Source organism: Neomonachus schauinslandi, chromosome 1, assembly GCF_002201575.2.
Source record: "Neomonachus schauinslandi chromosome 1, ASM220157v2, whole genome shotgun sequence".
NCBI classification, from domain to species: domain Eukaryota; kingdom Metazoa; phylum Chordata; class Mammalia; order Carnivora; family Phocidae; genus Neomonachus; species Neomonachus schauinslandi.
Genome location: NC_058403.1, coordinates 176198047 through 176214098, shown reverse-complemented (window position 1 = coordinate 176214098; position 16052 = coordinate 176198047).

Sequence of the window (16052 nt, the reverse complement as noted above, 5' to 3'; positions counted from 1 at the left end):
TTTTATTCCCTCAATCCCTTATTGATACTCCCGGGATCACCTTTGAAATAAACCATTGCCTTTCAAATCCTCTACCCAGGGTCTGCTTCTGGGGAAAACCCAAATTGAGCAGCACTCTAAGCAACACAGACCAAGTCTTGGTTGGCAAAAAAAAAAAAAAAAACAAGAAGAGGGTGGGGACAGATAAAATTCACCCAGCAAGTTACAATTCCTTCCAGTGGATTTCAACAAATGACTTCAGGAAAAATTTCCATGTGCTGGTGATTAAAGATAATCAACTCAAGATTTGGGCCACAATAAACTATAATAGACAAAGGGCTCATTTCTGCATTAGTCAGGACACTTTGGGCTGCAAGTGACAGAAAACGAACATGTACTGGCTCAAGCAAAGTAGGAATTCACTAGTTTGTGTAACTGAGGAAGGTCTTCAGCAGCGGTGGGCCCATATCAATCTTACCAAAAATCTGTTTACCACGATTATGCAGCTCTGCTTTCCTCTTGGTTGGTTTACCATTTGGTAAAATCTTCAAAAAGAGTGGGAAGAGGCAACTTCTGATTTACATTCCATTCACTAAGTAACACCAGCAGAAACAGAGATGCTCTTTCTCAAGAGTTCCACGCAAAGTCTTGGGTTTGGCTTTCATTCCTGAACTGACAGCTGTGGTCAGGGCATTGGAATATGCCCCCGGGCAGGCTGGATGTGTGACCCCTTTACAGATCCCCACCCCAACTGAACAGCCTCACAGTGGCTCACGAGTGGTTCCTTAAAGGAAATTCAGGGTTGGAAGGGGAAGGTTACTCCCCAGAGAAGCATGACCCCCAACAACACTAAAACAGACTTGTTCTATGAAAAAGAGAAAGAACAGGGGCGCCTGGCTAGCTCAGTCAGTAAAAGCATGCCACTCTTGATCTTGGGGTCATGAGTTCGAGCCCCATGCTGGCTGTAGAGATTACTTAAATAAACAAATAAATAAATAAGTAAATAAATAAACTTTTAAAAAAATCTTTTAAAAAATGAGAAAGTAAAGACAAGCAAAAACAAACTGAACTTTTCAGTTACTCAGGGCATAAAAATTCCATCTTTTGGGAAAGCCAATTTCTCTGATATATGACTAAAAACAGTTGTGGCTGATAAATATATGTCATATATATATATATATATATATATATGCATATATAAATATATGTAAGGTTCTAAGTGACATGAAATAAGCACATTTCAACCTGTCCCTCTGTCTTTAAATGCATGTTTCATTATTATTTAGTTATGGTGAGGCCAAAAGATTAGGAGATGACTGTCACTGACGTGATAGATTGTTACTCACAGGTTCCAAGGGGAGGGGCATGCCATTCCATGGGGGCCACATGGGGAAGCACCTGGGATGGTCAGGAGGCGCAGGCAGAAGCAGCAGGGCAATCTTGGCAGGAGACTTCACTGTAGTTTCTGTGGGAAGGAACAGGAGAGGCAGGGTAAGCACGCATGGGATTGGCTAGTTTGAATAATTTCAGTAGGCTCCAGGGTGTAGGGGCTGTCCTGAATTGTCTGGTATCCGGCCCTGGGGGTGATCATACCAGGTGGATCTGGATCTGGTAGCCCAGAGGGTACAACTTCCATAAAAGAGGTGCTTGGGGTATGGGTTTTGGATTAGTTAATTTGCACATGAAAAGTATGCTCCCAGGTGAGTTCTTTACAATCTCTAGGGATTCGCTAATCCAGGGAGGGTACTTCCTCCCAGGTTAGCAAGACCCTAGATGCCAGAACATCAAGAATGCAGAAAATACAAAAATAGAGTGCATATACTCTCTCACTGAATGCAGCTATACAAGCAGGAGAGATTGCATCCATCAGCCATTTGAGGACTCTGAAAAGTAAGTAGTAGCTAGGGGGTTGGAAAAGAAGACCAGAATTTGAAGCACCGTCAAACCAGAGTTTACTCTTTTTCTGCTCTGGTGTCCACTGGCCTGAACTCAACGCAGTCTGAAACCTGGAAGTGAACAGAGAGAAATCCAGGAGAAGCCCTCTAGTTCTGGCTTGTAGGCAGGAAAAGATATTTCCTGGTGCTGAGAGAGGGGGAGGAAACACCTTGTTTTCCTTTTTTCATTTCTTCTTGTCTTTTTTCCATTCTCCTGTACCTCGGCCACAGGCAGTCTTCGTGTACCAATGGTGCCAGTGTCAGAGGCAGCAATGGAAGCCCACAGAAGCCGAAAACTCTGAGGAAGGGATCTTCCTCTCCAATAGGAGGACCTGTGGTCCCCAGAGGGTAAGGAAACTCCTATTGCTTTCTTACCTTCTCTGTCCTAAAACTTGGTTCCAGACATGAGCATAGCTATGTGATGTGTATGCCAGAGTGGGGTAAAGAAAACCCCAGTTTTCTGTCCAAATGAGCAAAAAGAGGAGTTCAGGGAGCTGAAAAGTGTCAGGGACAGCCAGGAGAGAAGAGAGAGCTACCCACAGACTCCTGGGCTAACCTCTGAGCTACTCTTTCCTGGATGTGACCCTAAATGACATACAGGGACTTTAGAACTGAGTTATGGACAAGAATACGCCCAAGTCCCAGGCTGGGCCCTGGGTGGTGAACATCTGGAACAGATCTAAATAGCACTGCAGGGGATTTGAAAACCGAACTGACCTTGAAATCACAACCCACAGAAAACTGGTTGGAAATTGAGGACTGAACCCAACTGGGTTGATTAACTGCTAAAGCAAAAATATCAACACTCTCCAGAGGATTTAAGTAAGATTCAGAGTCTCATAACATAATATTTAAAATGTCCAGGACACAAACCAAAATTACTCAGTATGCGAAGAATGAGGGAAATCTCAACTCAGATGGGAAAAGATGCCAATGCTGAGATAACACAGAGGTTAGAATTATTTGAAAAAAGGCTTCAGGCACCTGGGTGGCTCAGTGGGTTAAGTGTCTGGCTCTTGATTTCGGCTCAGGTCATGATGTCAGGGTCATGGGATCCAACCCCGTGTTGGGCTCCACACTCAGCGTAGAGTCTGCTTGAGATTCTCTCTCCCTGTCCCTCTGCCCCTTCCCCTACTTGCGCGCACGGGTGTGTGTGTGCGTGCATGTGTGTGTCCCAAATAAATAAATAAAATCTTTAAGGGGGAAAAAAAGAAAAAAGCTTTAAAGCAGCTATGAAAGAAATGCTCCCACAAGAAATCCTGGACACTCTTGAAATAAATGGAAAAGTAGAAAGTCTCAGAAAGAAAAGAGAATATATAAAGAACCAAACAAAAATTTTAAAACTGGAAAATATAATAACCAAAACAAACTCACTGGATGGGTTCACCAGCAGAAGGGAAATGATGGAGGAGTCAGTGAACATGAAGATAGATTTATAGAAATATACAAGCTGAACAAGAGAGAGAAGAAAGATAAAAGAATAAACAGATCCTGAGGGACCTGTGGACAATACCAGAAGGGCTAACATTCCTACTGTTACAGTCTGAGAAGAGAGAAAGCATAGAGCACAGAAAACATATTTGAAGAATAACAACTTAAAAACGTCCTGAATTTGGCAAAAGGCAGAAACCTGCAGAGTCAAGAAGCTCAGCAAATCTCAAATAATATAAGCCTAAAGAAATCCATGCCCCATGCATAATAATAAAACCCCTGAAAATGAAAGAAAAAGAAAAAAAAATCTTGAAAGCAATCTGAGAACAATGGACACACTACCTATAGGAGAACAACACTTGAAGTGACTGCATATTACTCAGGAGAAACAAGAGTCTGGGATGAGGTAAAAGATATACTTAAAGTGCAGAAGTAAAACAAATGTCAAGCCAGAATTCTATTCTGGTGAAAACAGCCTCAGGGACAAGTCGAAATAAGGACATTCTCAGGTGAACGAAAACTAAGAGAATTCATTCCCAGCAGACCTGCTCTAAAGGAATTTCTAAGCAAATTCTTCAGGCAGAGAGAAATGACATCTGAAGGAAACTTGGAACATCAAGAATGAGGAAAGAGAAATGGAAATAGTACATTTCTGAGTAAATATAACAGACTACTTTTCTCCCATGAGTTTCTTAAAGCAAAAATTGTAACATGGTCTGATGGAGTTTTCACTGTATGTAGATGTACGTAAAATAACCATAGCAAAAAACCTATCTACTGGTAAGGTTTCTATATTCAACTTGAAATGCTAAAATATTTAAAAGTGAGAGGTTATGTATGTTGCAAACTCTACAGCAATCACTAAAAATACTATACAAAGAGATATGGTCATAAAAACAGAATATATATATATAAAGTATGCTCTCAGACCACAATGGACTTTACCTTGAGTTACGCCAGGTCAGTTCAATATTTGAAAATCAATGTATTATTAAAAGTCAAAAAAAGAAAAAGGGCAGGATCATATCAATTAATACAGTAAAAGCATTTCACAACATTCAAGATCCATTCATGATTAAAAACTCTCAGCAAACTATAAAAAGAAGGGACTTGTGTCAACCCAACAAGGGATATGATTGAAAAATCTACAGGGAACATTACACTTAATGATGAAAGACTGAATACTTTCCTCCTAAGAATGGGAACAAGGCAGACTTCCTTTATCTCCATTCCTATTTGAAACCATACTGGAATTCCTAGCCAGTGTAATCTAAATAAATAAATAAACAAGTATTAAGAAAATAAAAATTTGGAAAAGAAGAAATAAACTGCCCCTACCCACAGATGAAATGATTCTCTACATGAAAAATTCCAAGGGATACACACATACATACACATCTTAGAACTAAGTGAGTTTAGCAATGTTGTAGGATACAAGTTAAAAAAAGATTCTGTTTCCACATAATGGCAAAAAGGTATCGGAAATCAAATATTTTTAAATGTTATTTAAAATATCTCAAAAAATAGAAATATTTAGATATAAATCCAGTAAAACATGCAAAGAGGATCAGTGTGCTGAAAACTACAAAAATGTTGATGAAAGAAATCAAAGAGGATCTCAAGAAATGCAAAGACATACCATGTTCATAGACTGGAAGATAACACTATAAAAGATGTCAGTTCTCCCCAAATGCTCCCAGATTTAACACAATCCCAATCAAAATCCCAACAGGATTTTTTTGTAGGCAGATAGAAGCTGATTCTAAATGGATATGGAAATGCAAAGAAAAAAAAATAGCCAAAATGATTTCAAAAAAGGAGAACAGAGTGGGAGGAAACACACTTTCCAATTTTTAGTCTTCTATAAGCTCCAGTAATTGGGATCAGGATAGCATGCTCTTGGCAAAAAGATGTAGCTCAATGGAACAGAAGAGACTCTGGAAATAGACCTGATGCTATAGACAACTGATGCCATTTTAACTGAAGTGTAATTCATATACAGTAAAATGCATAGACCTGAAGTGTGCAAATTGAAGATTCTGACGAAGGCATATACTCACATAACACACACCCAATAAAAAATATTTTCATTTCCATTACTCTAGAAAATTTCCCTGCACTCAATTTACCAACTGAGTTTTTCCTAAAAGTGCAGAGGCAATTCAATAGAAAAAAGATTCTTTTCTTAGTAAATGGTGTTGAAACATTTGGACTTCATATGTAAGAAAATGAACCCTGATATAAATCTCATATCTTATACCAAAATTAACTCAAATGAAATCACATATTTAAATGTAAAACAGAAAATTATAGAACTTTTAGAAGAAAACATAGGGGAAAATCTTCATGATGCATCACAGAAAAAGAATTGATAAATTGGGCTTCATCAGAATTAATCATTTGTTCCAGGAAAGACACTGTTAAAATAATGAAAAGATAAGCTACAGTGTAGGAGAGAATATTTACATACCACATATTCAACCAAAGACTTGTATCCAGAATATATTAAGCACTCACAAACTCAATCCTAAGAGAACAAACAATCCAGTATTTTAAATGAGCAAAAGAGGAAGTGTGCATGGCAAAAAAGCCCACAATGTTCAACATTCTTAGCCCTTAGGGAGATGCAAATTAAAAACATGATGAGATACCACTACGCACCTATTAGAAAGGTTGAAATAAAAAAAAAAAAAATGACTGACAACCTCCAGTATTGGCGAGGATATAAAGCAATAAGAACTCTTACACTTGCTGGTGGGGGAGTATAATATGGTACAACCCTTCTAGCAAACAGCATGGTAGTTTCTCATAAAGTGGAAGATATGCTTACTAGTTGAGTCCTTGAGTCTCCTAGGTATTAGCCTAGATACATGAAAACTTATCTTTACACAAAAACCTGTACACAAATATTTATAGGAGCTCTACTTATGATTGCCCAAACTGGAAACAGCCAAATGCTTTCCAATGGGGGAACAAACAAAAACACTGGGTTACATTCATACAGTGGAATTCTGTTCAGCAGTAAAAAGAAATGGACTATGGATACAAGCAACAACTTGGATGAGTCTCAAAGACATTATGACGAGTGAAAGAAGCCAGTCTCAAAAGATTATATACTGTATGATTCCATTTATATAACTTTCTGGAAAAAACAAAACTTTGGTGATGAATAACAGATTAGTGGTTGCCAGGGACTGGGGTTGGGTGGGGGGGAAGGGTGTGCCTACAAAAGGATAACATGAGGGAGTTCTCTGGGGTGATGGAACTGTTTTGTGTCCTGATTGTGGTGTGGTAGATACATGAATCGATACACGCGTTCAAATTCACACAAAAAGTCAATTTTACTCTAAATTCATTCAGAAAGTAAAATTTTAAGAAATTAGAAAAGTGGAAATGTTTCCAGTGAGATAATTAAACTTATCAGGAAGAAAAAACTTCTCCAGAATGTGTTATTTTGTAGGTAAAGCTGAAAAGGAAAAAAAAATTAAAAAGAAGTAAATATTGCCCTGAGCAGTGAGTGATTCTCAAACTTCAGTCTTTATAAGAATCATCTGGAGAATTTGTTAACATTGTTTATTCTGGACCTCACCCTATCTCTACCCTTTGAGAAATACTTGGCTGGAGTAGAAAAGGTACTAGTTGTTAAGTTACCTCAGCATGCTTTAAAATACCAGATTAAGACCCGACTGGACTTGCCATAAATCAAAGCAGATGCTTCTGGATTCAGTTAAGTAATTAGGACAAAATTTTCCTTCAGAGAGTTTACATTTGCAGTGCTTAGGCTTGTAAATTGAGACACATAAATAAACCCTCCTTCTATCAGTAGAACTAAAGCTTTTTTTTTCTTTATAGATTGAGGCAGTTCAATGAAGTTTTGAGTTTTCCTAGGCAGTCACCAAAGAGCATAAGCCTTAAAAAGTGAATCCATGATTACATGACTTGCTCCAAGTTACTGGTGGAACATTAAGAGTTTTGTTGTTGTTGTTTGTTGGTTTCGTTGGGGCAGGGAAAGGAGAACCAATGGCATAGAAGTAACTGAACATGGAATTTCGAATACAAAAACGTGACTAAAAAAGGCCCCCTCTCTTTCCTACGGTTGCAGTTTGATGTTAGCCTAGCCTTAAAAATTTTGTTTTTAAAGTAACTTTGAAGGGCCATATCTAATTTTTCATGGCTTTTTTAAAAAGAGAGAGGAAAAGTGAAATAAAATGCCTAGCTTGCATATAGTTCCATTATTTCCAGAATATTCCAATTACCTTAAGTTTTGACATGATGTGAATTAAACTGCTATCTAATTTGCCAACATTTTAGAAAGAGTGGGAAGTGAGCAGGAGCTGGGTGTTCTGATTCCAAGAGCCCCAGTTTCATGAGGGTTTCATGAACATAGGCCCCTAAAGCTCTATACATCAAAACGGCAACTGTTTTCTCCAGCTCACATGGCTGTGCTCAAGCCAAGAATTTTGAACCAAAAGCCACAGGCTGACCTTCCAGAGAGGTAGGCCCATTCCACCTGCCCCCAGCCCAAGGGCATGGCTTGGGGATTTCAAGTGACCAGACTTACTACAGTATCACATGTTGTCTGAAATGTGTCCCTCTTTGTAGGATGAAAAAGAAGATCCTCTGTTCTCTTCACCTTTCAGCAGAGGAAGTGGGTTTGGCTCAGCAAGGGAGGTGGATGCAGACAGGAAGGGAGGAGACACAGGCCTGTCTTCTCTCAGTCTTGCCAGCCCAGAGACGGGAAAGTGCAGGCCAGCGTGCCTGTCACTAAGAGCAGTGGTCAGAAGTACAAAACAGGGACAGCCACTCTGAAAGACAGTTTGGCAATTTCTTACAAAACTTGCCATATGAGTCAGCAATTGCACTCCTTGGTATTTACCCAATTTGTTGAAAACTTATGTTCACACAAAACAGGCACACTGATGTTTATAGCAGCTTTAGTCATAATTGCCAAAACTTGGAAGCACCAAAAATGTCCTTGAGTCTATGAATGGATAGACAAACTGTGGTACATCCATTCAAGGGAATATTATGCAGTAATAACAACAGTTATCATGTCTTGAAAAGACACAGAAGACTCTTAAATGCATAATCCTAGATGAAAAAGTCAATTTGAAAAAAGCTACATACTGTAAGTTCCTAACTACGTAACACTTTGAAGAAGGCAAAATTAAAGGAGACAGTAAAAACATGAGTGGTTGTTAGGGGGCTTGGGGAGTCAGAGGGAGGTAGGGGAAGGGGGAGCACTGAGGATTTCTAGGGCAGTGGAACTTTTCTGGATGATACTGCCCACGTGGAAACATGTCATTATACATTTGTTAGAGCCCTCAGAATGTAAGATACCAAGAGTGAACCCAATATAAACTATGGACTTCAGCTAATAATAATGTATCAGTATCGGCCCCTCAACCATAACAAGAGTACCACACTAATGCAAAATGTTAATAATGGGTGGGGGGTGTGTTAATTATAACTGGGTGGAGGGGGTTTGGGTGTGAGAAGATAGATGGGAACTCCCTGTACTTTCTGATCACTTGTTCCGTAAACCTAAACATGCTTTAAAAACAAAACAGAACAAAACACAAAACATCTGTCGGGGGCCTCCTGCCCTGGCCAGAGCCCTGGGTGCTCCTCAAGGCTACCGGGCCCCACTGCAACATTTTGATTTGGCTTGCTTCCCTGGTGGTTTGCAGCCCTGACTTTTCTGAGCTCCAGAGGACCCTGGCTGCCTGCCTGAGATGTTTGTTCCTAGCGCTGCCTGGCTTTGCCACCTTCAGAATCACCCCAGGTCAAAGACAAAGTCTTCCTATGGCAAGAATCTTTCTGGCTTTCCTCACGGCTCCACAATGCCTTGTGTCGCCAAGGGACAACTTCCTCTTCCATAAAAGCAGAGTAATAACAGTCTATCTTTACAGCTGTTCTCATGCAATCCATAGGTACCAAGTTCTTCCTCTGGGCCACACTCTGTTCTAGGCACTTGGGATACTGCCAGGAAAAAGAGACAAAAGTTCCTGCCTGGGTGGGCTTCCACTACAGTGAATGGATTAAATGAGACAACCCAAGGAAGTTCTAAGCATAGTGTTTGAACCATGGTAAGTGCTCAAAAAAATACCAGCAATTGCCAAGGTGAAGGCCACGGCCTCCGTGGGGACGAGAGCTAGAATTGGGGGCTTAGAGGAAAGTGCAGGCGGGCTGCAGAGGCTCTGGGCGCCAGCAGGTGGCAGCAGCTGCAGACACATCCCCTGCGGCCCTGAACGGTGGCTATAAGGGGAGGAGGGAAGGCCTGATGGATGCGAGGCTCAGGCTCTTATCCTCTGGATCACAACAAAAGCCTGTTCTTTCTGAGGAGTGTCTGGTGAAAACAGAGCTCCTTATCTTATCGTCATCTCTTGCTTTGTCCTTTCGAAAGCAGTCACTTAACCCTCTGCAGCTGGGATCCTTCTCAGCCTTGCAAGACAAACCTGAGCTCTCCACGGCCGAATTCTCCAGCTGGAAGAGAGTTGAGAATTCGGAGGTTCAGAGGTTTGCCAAGTCCAGTGCCTCCTGGGGCCAGGCAGTAATGAACACCTTCCAAAGCTCTCCCTGGCTCCAGGGGGGGGGGGGGGGGGGGAGGTGCAGTCACGGCAAGTGCTGGGAGAGGCCACGTATCTGGACTTCAGTATGACACTACCACGTTTTCAAAGCACAGTGGCACCGCAAGAACCCGTCACCTGGATTTGCCTGAGCCCCCCAGCTTGTGATGCCCGAGGCTTACCGCAGAGTTTCCTACTGTGCACGGCCGCCTGGGGGCCGGAGATGGGTGGGGGGAGCTCGCCCAAGTGAGCTCAGTGAGTTGGGCACAGCCCAGTGCCAAGTGGCGTTTCCATCTGCTGGCTCTGCCTGTGCAGCCACACCCATAGCAGCAAAGTGGGGCGTGCGCGTGTGTGTGCGCGTGTGTGTGTGAAGAAAAGCAAAGAATATGTTAAAATAGGGAGTGTAGCCCAAAGATGACTGCGCCTGGTGTAACTCGGCCGTTACAGATGAGGACATGAGCACGAGAAGCAGACGATGTTGACGGGCATTTAGCAGGTGCCAGGTGCAGGCTAAGCACTCTATGGAATAACGCATTGAATCCTTACAGCCTCCCTGCCCAGGCGAGTATTACCACCATGCCCATTTTACACATGCGGAAATCAAGGGCACTGAGCCATCTGCTCCGAGTCGCTAAGCTGGAAGGGGCAGAACCTCAATCTTTCCTTTGCTCTAAACAGGAAGGCGATCAAAAGAGGGCTCCCAGGGTCCACCCCGGGGAGGAGGCTGGAGAGGTGGTCTCCTGAGAGGGTGGGGAGCCAGGACCCAAGCCTGCTGGGGTTCTGAGAGATCATCCCCTCCCTGCATAGCCTGCAGGCCTCACACCTGTGTGCGTGCTCAGGTGCCTTCGTGGGGAAGGTGACATAATGACACAGGAAACAGAAATAGGCCTAGACCAGGAAAACTGTGGGAGGCAGCCTCAGAAACTGGCTCTGGCCTCCTGGCAGGGACTGATCCTCGGTGAGCCCTGGGGGCTCCGCAGAAGCAGGGTCTCCAGGGCAGCTGCAGAACCTACTAGAAGAGGGGTGGATGTCCACCACTCCCATGAGGCCACTGCAGAATGGAGTGTGTATGTGTCCGTCCCTCTTTGTTTATACTTCTTTGGATGTCCCCTTCTCACAATAACTGGCTTCCTCCCCTCTTGATTTGCACTCAGATACACCCTGAATGTTCAGCACTTTTCTGGGGTTTTCCAGCTGGCCAGAGCCCTCAGAGTTACAACACTACAGCTGGGCTGTCCCTCCTCACATTTACCAGTTTATTCCTTAAGTGATCACTTGACCTCCCCCAGCCTCAGTTTTCTCATCTGTAACATGGGTGAATGATATTGACCTTATAGCGCAAAGCTGCTGTGAACATTCGAGAGAAGAGGCCAGTGCCCAGCATGGTGGTGATGCTCGGTAAACTCTGTCAGTTGTGTTATGCTTTCTCAGGACAGTCTTCTGTCTTGACCTTCGCATTGCCCCAGAACAACCACGGAAATAAAAATCCCTTGGTTTGGCACTCTGGGTGGGCTCTCTCAATGAATCAAACACCAATCAAGAAAATGAATTCACTAAAGAAGTTTAAATGGAAAATAGTGGCTTAATGTGTTTCCCCTCCAGGGTAAGATTTGCATTTTAACAGAATTTCTCAATGCCTTAAGTTCAAAGAGTGAGGAATGGAGGGGGTTTCAAGAAGAAATTGGGCTGCTGGTAGAGATGTACAGCTGAGAGGCACGATGGCTCTGAAGCTGAGGGAAAGCAGGGAGCTTCTAGAACGTGACGCACTGTAACTGGGAATCACCCCCTTCTCACCTCCACCTCTACACACACACACACACACACACACACACACACATACATACACACACACTCCTCTCCAGTCATCTACAGTTACAGACACCTTGAGTCAGAGCTAAGCTTCTTCTCTCTCTACTTCCATTGGCTAATTTGGAAAACGGCATCATCATCGTCATAGCTATGTTTTGGGGTTGTCATTGGGAGAGTTAAATGAGTTAATACATGTCAAACTCTTCCACAGTGCCCAACATCTCGGAAGCACGAGGTAAGGGCTCACTGTGTTAGTGACCAGGTTGGCCTTCACACTGAGTTCTTGCAACTGTGACATGTTAGTGAATGTTATTCCTTCTGTTTAAACTCGCTTTTGAAGATATGCACGCCACATTTAAAAAATTTTTTTGACATCTTGAAGGCCTCTCAATGCCATCCACATTTGGATTCCAGGAGAACTAAGAGCTTCGCTATACTCTAATAGTTAAGCATAAATCAGTTTGATATACTGGGAAGGACACAGGGGCAGAAGATGATTCAGTGCCGCTGACCTTGGAGCTATGTGACCCTGGACAAAGTCAGACCTCTCTGAAACAGGAAACACTCACAGAGTCCTTTGAGGATCAAATGGCATCAGAGATGTTAAAGAGTTTAAGTAGAAAGCTATTATTACTACCACTACCACATGGACTTCCAGAAGTATGGTCCTGAATGCTATGACCATTGAACTTATTTTCTCCCCGCTGCCTGCTCCAGCCCTCAAACTCAACATTTCACAAGCTGATGCTAAGTCTGCTTGGGTCGCTAAAACTGGGTGACGTAAACAACAGAAATGTATTTCTCATACTTCTGGAGATCGGGACTCGTCTCCACACACCATCACACTGAGGCTAGGGCTTCAACATACAAACATTCAGTCCTGAACATCACCCACTAGTAAATGCTGGTGGAGTGACTGGGCTGCTGGTATGTACACTGCCCAAAGCTAGCCAGTAGAGATGTCCCAGCTTAAGAATCAGAGCAAGAAAGGGGGCAGACACAGGCTGACACTCCTCTTGCTGAGAAAGGAAGATGGCAAGCCTTATTTGGCTATGGTATGGGACAATATGGCACCATGATCTCTTATGGAGAGCAGGGTATCTTGTCACAAACCAGGCCTTCGCTTCATTTTGTGGGGTCATCTCACATCTCAGTACTTGAGTTTTCTCATCTGTAAAATGGGGACAATAATGTTACACATCTCACAGTGAGTTAGAAGCATTTAGCAGAGTACCTGACGTGGTTCATGGCAAGGAAATGGCAGTTGTGAATCGAGGACACTTGAACAAGGGAGGAACATTAACATTTTTGCTAGAGGACAGAAGCTCCGAAGAGCTTAATTTGTGTTTGGCTCTGAGTTTTTGGGTAAGGTACTTAGCTTCTCAGTTTCCCCATTTATAGGATAACCAAACAAGGATTTCATAGGTGTTTCTGTGAAGTATTCATCCCTTTAGATGTCCCGTAAGAAGGTTGCCATGGCCATGAAGTTTTGGGCAAAGCTTCATTCCCTCCATCTCTAGGAGTCCCACCAGGAATGCGCTGGAGCTGGTGATGAAGCATTCAGGACTTCTCTGAACCAACTGTGTTTTCAGTGATGTCATACTGGAAGCTTCAAATTAGTCACGGAGCATTTATACTCCAGACATTGGCAAATGCTCAAAATTGGGGCTACGTTTTTTTCTCAGACAGCTTGTTGTTCAGCATTTACCAGCACACCATTGGTCTGAATATGTTAGCTTATTCATGTCTCCGAGAAGTTTAACAATAAACTCATTGAACTGGTGTTTCCCAAACATCTCAAACCATCGGACCACTTCAATGACAGTGCTCAGAAAACTTTTTGGGAAATGTAGCACTAGATCATTCCATGGCCCTTTTATTCTACCATTTTCCCATTAGAGGATGCAACTATCGAGTTACTGAACTGGGAGGGACTCCTGTTGCCTGAAGGCTCAGTTAACCATACTCACTGGCAAAGAAGAACCCTTCCACAGTCTCACGAGATTTCCAGACTGGTGTCTTGGGCAAATGAAGGCTTCCTTGCATTTTTCAGGTTTATCAAATGTATGGCCTGCCCCAAACCTTTGCACGTGATGGTCCTGCTGTCTAAACACTACCTTCCTTCTAGTTAACATCTCCTCATCCTTGACACACATCTTGAGCTACGTTACTTTTGGGGGGTAGAGCTAAGCCTTCAGTCAATGAGATTCCGCTGATCCCTTTTCTAAAGAACCCTGCTCTTTGTCTTCAGGGCACTTATCTTGTGGTAGCTGAAATGTGGCCATGAAGTCTTTGAAACTTTTCCCATCAAATCCACTTCACACCCCTTGAATTGGAGCTGGCCACAGTAACCTGCTCTGACCCATAGGATGTGGAAGCCTTTCCCCACTCCCCCAGCATGTAGCCCTGAGACCTTTATACTCCTCAGCTCGGGACAGATGGAGAAAGACTGAGGTAATGCTGGTCTAACATCAAAAATCAGATTACGAAGGGAGAAATAGCCCTGAAAGCCAGATTATCTCGTGAGAGAAGATTTCACAGATTCTTCCGTCCTCCTTTGGTCCCTAGTTCATGATCCTAGAAGCGCACAGATTTTAGATTTTTCTGATGCCACCTCTGTTATGGACAAGATTACAGGAAGTTTAAAGACTTTAGCACAGACAGTGTTAGCTTGCATGTGTTAGCTTAAGCTGTAGTCTAGGTGAAGATGGCTGCCCCAGTGAGAAGTGTATATATCCAGAGGCACTTACTTCGAATCATAAAGGCCCAATCCCAGAAGCACTGACAATCCTTAAGTGAAGAGTCTTTGATCATTAACAAAACAAACATCAGAAATGTGTTTTTACTGGCAAAATAACAGGTTTTAAATGAACACATTAGATGCTATAAATGGGTTCTCATTGGGTAAGTCAGTGCTATTCAAGATATATGGCTTAGCCAGAGCCCTGTAGAGACAGTCCTCTGTCCCTATATGGAAAGAGTGCAAAGTCTAATGAAGCCCGGAGCATGTACTCTTAGGATGATCCTAGAGATTTGATTTCCGGATGCTGTATCTAGATTAGCATCCCACCTGAAACATGTGACCTTCCACGAGAGCTGGGGTTAAAAAGGCAGAGATCTACCACTCATGCAGCTTGCAAAAACATCTTGTACAAACCATATTATGCCTGCTTATTAATAAATATGTTTAAATAATGTGTCTAATGTGTGTGACACAGCACGGTTGGAGACCTGCTTACATTATAACCTGGCCTTTGAATGCATGAGTTGAATCCTTTGATCGCCCTGGGGTTTTGTTTTGTTTTGTTATTTTTCTTTTTCGTTTTTGCTTTGAAGCTCTTTCCAGATCATGGCACAGGGAGGAAAAACTGAAGCCGAGAATGGCAATTTCACCAAGTAGATATGATGAGATTGGAGTTAGGGCTGATTCCATGGCTATAACTTACAGGGCAGATTTCTAGAGAAGGGAAGTCATACAGAGGAGCTTCAGATATCTGTATAAGAATCTCCCAGAATCTTTGAATACCAAGTGGCATGTGCACAGGACCAGAATCCACAAAGGTAGGCAAAGAATAAATACTGTGGAGCTATGAGCTTAATTGAAATTCTGGAGCTTAAATAAAACTGAGGGATATTGTTGTATGTGTAATTGGAGAGGCTACTTTGATAATTCTGGGCACTCAGTTGACACAAGAAAGACTGTGCATTAGGGGAAGGATTACTATCATCCTGGAGTTAAGAATATACTAGACCTAACCTAACAAATATTTTAAAAAGCTTCAAAGGATCAAGCTGGTTCATAAGGAAGTTAACTGCCTTCCAGACAAAACCCAACATTATTTAAAGACAACAAAATCCAGACGTTCAACAATGCATCATCCACAATGTCTAGCACATAATAGCATATGATTAGACACATGAAGATACAGGAAAATATGAAGGAAGAAAAATCAGTCAATAATTGAAAGAGACCAAAAATACAGAGATGATAGAATTAGGGAAGAAGGCTTCTTCAGCTACTATTATAAATGTAGAAGGATATTAAAGGAAAATATAAACTTTATGAGAATAGATTGTGAGTCTCAAAGACAAATAGAGAAACTACAAAAGGGAACCAAACTGAAATCTAAAAACTAAAAAAACATAGTATTCACCATGAAAAATTCACTGGATGGCATTAATAGAAGATGAGATACTACAGAATGTCAAATTAGATTCAACCAGACAGTACTGTAAATTCCAAGGGAAACAAAATATTCCAGGAAAGTCTTCCAGCCAAGACCTTAGCTGGTCCTGTGGTGACATTCCATTAAGAAATATTCCAACTTAC